At 44.0% G+C, this 4,274-nt stretch overlaps 1 protein-coding gene across 1 annotated transcript in view; it reads right to left on the reverse strand.

Moving 5' to 3' along the window:
* Nucleotides 1-2,842, reverse strand: part of LOC122540993 (WD repeat-containing protein 72-like) — a 298,233-nt gene extending 295,391 nt beyond the window's left edge. Inside the window, exon 1 of the mRNA XM_043677401.1 lies at nt 2,456-2,842. The gene's annotated coding sequence lies outside the window, so the exon portion shown is untranslated. The remainder of the gene's footprint in view (nt 1-2,455) is intronic.
* Nucleotides 2,843-4,274: the final 1,432 nt, after the last annotated feature.

The raw sequence follows: 4,274 nt of genomic DNA on the forward strand, positions 1-4,274 counted from the left end.
TTGAAAGTGGAGTCGCAGGTAGATAGGATAATGAAGAAGGCGTTTGGTATGCTTTCCTTTATTGGTCAGAGTATTGAGTACAGGAGTTGGGAGGTCATGTTGCGGCTGTACAGGATTGCGTGCAATTCTGGTCTCCTTCCTATCGGAAAGATATTGTGAAACTTGAAAGGGTTCAGAAAAGATTTACAAGGATGTTGCCAGGGTTGGAGGATCCAAGCTACAAGGAGAGGCTGAACAGGTTGGGGCTGTTTTCCCTGGAGCGTCGGAGGCTGAGGGGTGACCTTATAGAGGTTTACAAAATTATGAGGGGCATGGATAGGATAAATAGGCAAGGTCTTTTCCCTGGGGTCGGGGAGTCCAGAACTAGAGGGCATAGATTTAGGGTGAGGGGGAAAGATAGAAAAGACACCTAAGGGGCAATGTTTTCACACAGAGGGTGGTACGTGTATAGAATGAGGTGCCAGAGGATGTGGTGGAGGCTGGTACAATTGCAACATTTAATAGGCATTTGGATGGGTATATGAATAGGAAGGGTTTGGAGGGATATGGGCCGGGTGCTAGCAGGTGGGACTAGATTGGATTGGGATATCTGGTCGGCATGGACGGGTTGGACCGAAGGGTCTGTTTCCATGCTGTACATCTCTATGACTCTATCTGCTTTATGTCCTTTAGATGATAAAATCGACTATCCTTACCTGATCTCGCATACATGTGACTTCAGACCCACAGTAATATGGTGGACTCTTCACTGCCTGCGAAATGGCCCAGTGAGCCATTCAATTCTCGGGCAATTGAAGATAGGCAACAAATTGATACCCACATCCCTTGAATCGACACAAAATAACTATTAAGTCTGTGGGCACAGTTTTGATTTCGGACAGTTGCTTTCTAGTGTAGGTCGTGTGCGCTAATTAATCTAAAAAGGGCAAAGCACACACTTTCAAGAATGACATTGTCTTCATTAAAGGATAACTTTTAATGTATAGCCACTGTAGCCACTGCAAAGGTGACTACTAGAAAACAATCTTTATAAAGAGCACTGGAATCATTCTAAAAGGAGCGATAAAGTCAGGTCATTTCAAGCTAACCCACTGGAGGTGAATTTGATGGTTGGGGGATGGGGATAGAAGCATGTTGGACTGGGGCAGAGGTTATCAGGTGAAGAAGTCACTGCCTGTCTGACTCCTTTCCGTCAAGTTCTCGGCAGTAGCCTGACCAGGGACCCAGGTGCCCGATGGCCAAATGTTATTTTTAAGTAGCCATTTAAGGGCTTTCTCCCACTGCCACTGGAATTCAACCAGTGGCCAGTGAAGAACATGTCGTGTGGCAGGGTTCTCTGTTCCCAATCTAAGGGATGGCAACAGCATCTGAAAGTGATTGACATGGAGTTCCCACAGGTATTCCAGCTGGTGGAGAGGGTCACCACAAAGCACCCTGGGAAAATGAAACCCCACTGCTTACACTGAGCTACCACTGAGTCAGCACTCTCCCCATCCCCTTCCAGAGGCAGCTATGTAGTCGATGGGCTTCTCTATTACTTCACCAAGTGAAGAGCTTCACCGAGTGAGCCTCAATGCTGAGGAGGTACAAGCTGCTGGTTAGGGGCATCACATCCAGGCACATATCTGTCCTCATATACACGATCAGCAAGACAGTCAACAAGAGAAAAGACATGAAAACTTGTATTTCTGTAGCGCCTTTCATGATCTCAGAAGCACGTTATAATCGATTAAATATTTTGTAAGTGGGGATACAACTGTATTACAGGAAATACAAACAGAGCAAGACCTCAAAAATAACAGTGTGATTATTACCAGATAATCTGCTGTTGTTGATATCGTTTGAAGGGGAAACGTCAGGGTCAGGACCCCAGAGGTCACTCCTGTGTGACAAGTCCCTGGGATCTTTAATGTCCAGCTCACCGCGCCTCAGTTGGGCGTCTCATTCAAAAAGACACAAAGGTTCTATCTCCTCTCTGTAACAAATAATGTGGTGGGGCGGGGGAGCGGTGAATGTCAATATAAACTGTCCCCTAGTGTCATCTCTGAGATTGGCAAACATCACAGACTGTCTGATCCCACCTGGCATTTCATTGCTCTGCATGGCTAACTCCGATGTTTCTCAAATCACCGGAGAGCACATTATTTCTAGTGCATTAATTTATTTCTTCACCGTGGGGTTAGCCAGTAAAACCACAAAGCAACTCACAGAATAGCAAACTACCGAGATCCCTCAAGGCTTCATTTCCCGCATGCAGATCTTCGAATGTAAAATAATATCAACCCTGAAAAATGAATCATCGTTCATTTACAGACCCTGACTCAAATAACTGGCAACAAGAATATTTATTTCCAGTAGTCTCCAAATTGAAGGAAGCCTTCACCCCAATACTCGACTGCCATAAAATTAAATGAACGCTCAGGTTTTGTATTTTCTCTCAGGAGAAGCGACATACCTGGCTGGTGAGGCTGGGCGATCGATGAGTTTGAGAGAGCTTCCTGAGTTACTCTCAGATCAAAGGCGGAGCCAGGGCCTGAAGTTGCTGCTTTCAGTCAGACTGCACGCTCAGGCAGTGAGCAGCAGCAGCAGCCTGTTTGAACTGTGCTGAGGGAACCCGCTTGCCCGCTCTCTGATCAGGGGCAGTTCCTCTGTGTCTAATCCCTAAGCAATCCAAAAGGGCACCTCCCACTGCCACTCCATCACCCCAACCCACACCCACAGTGCGGCTGGAAGCGGACACGAATTCCCAATGCCACTGACCACCTCAAACCTCCACATTTTGCTCCCTGATCTCCAGAATTTTTGACATTTGTTTTCAGTCCAGATTCCCGCATCTGCAGTTATTTGCTCCGACGTCGCTTCTTCGTGTGTCTGGGTAGAAATTCAGGAGATCCAATCTGGAGAGGTGACAGCACAAGGGTCGTTTGCTTTACTCAGGCTGATCATGCCTGAAAATGGATATTTTAGACAAATATTGACCAGGGTTCTGAATATATCTGAGTTTATGAGTGCAGGGGTGAAGTATTAATGCAAGAACTTTACTACCAGAAGCCAAGAATGTGAAAGATGTTTGAAAGCCATTATTATACACTTGACTTCACATCTGTAACACTAGGGGCAATATTCCACTTTGGAGTCTCATAGCTGCCGCAGAAAATTGTATTTTTGCAACTAATTTCAAAATATCAAAATTCATTTGAGGTGTGGAATGACAACAATTCACCCACTGAAGGTGCCCAGTCAGCAGTGCCCACAACTTCACAATGTACCCGAGAATTCACTCTGACAATATAATTTGTCATATAGTCATACTGAAACAATTGAAATCAGCTTTAATATGTGATCCATTCTTAAAGGATGGGATTGCACGACAAAGTTTTAACAAAAGATCTGAAAACCAATGGAATGCTGAATGGTATTTTAACCAAACTACTAACTCCGGCCTTGACACATTCTCACATGAGCTTCAGTGCTCTCTAATCATGAGAGTTCCTGATGATAAGTAATCCAGTGTTTACCCAAAATAATTTGTCAGTGTGTACATTATACATGGGAATGGATTAATTTAGATTGCAGAGGGTACTTCAGAATAAGATCAACAGGCAGGTTCCATTCCTGGTCTATCTGAGTTAAAAATCACACAACACCAGTATAGTCCAATAAGTTTATTTGGAAGTACTAGCTTTCAGAGTGCTGCTCCTTCATCAGGTAGCTGTGGAGTAGGATCATAAGACACAGAATTTATAGCTAAAGATTACAGTGTCATGCAACTGAAACAATATATTGAACAAACCTAGATTGCTGTTAAGTCTTTCATCTTTTAGAATGGATTGCAGGTTTTGGTTCACTTATATATAAATCCCAGAACTTCTTTCTTATCACATTCTTGAGATAATTTAAGATTTTCTAACAAAAGGTGACATCTCAGCTCAGACAATGCATTAAAGGTGTGAAGTTAGAGTCTGTCTACATCCCGATCTTGAGTCAGACTGGTTCTATTTCCAAAGTAGGCATATATAAAATGTTACGTGGATTGACTGCCTGCAGATTGTGTGCTTTTTGAGCAAAACAGAAGGTGTCTGCAAACACTTCCAAGCAGACAAGATGTCACAACTACACCACATACATGGTAAAAACAATGACTGCAGATGCTGGAAACAAGATTCTGGATCAATGGTGCTGGAAGAGCACAGCAGTTCAGGCAGCATCCGAGGAGCTTCAGCAAAATCGACGTTTCGGGCAAAAGCCCTTCATCAGGAATAAAGGCAGAGAGC

This window comes from Chiloscyllium plagiosum, chromosome 36 (genome assembly GCF_004010195.1).
Source record: "Chiloscyllium plagiosum isolate BGI_BamShark_2017 chromosome 36, ASM401019v2, whole genome shotgun sequence".
In the NCBI taxonomy this organism is placed as follows: Eukaryota; Metazoa; Chordata; class Chondrichthyes; order Orectolobiformes; family Hemiscylliidae; genus Chiloscyllium; species Chiloscyllium plagiosum.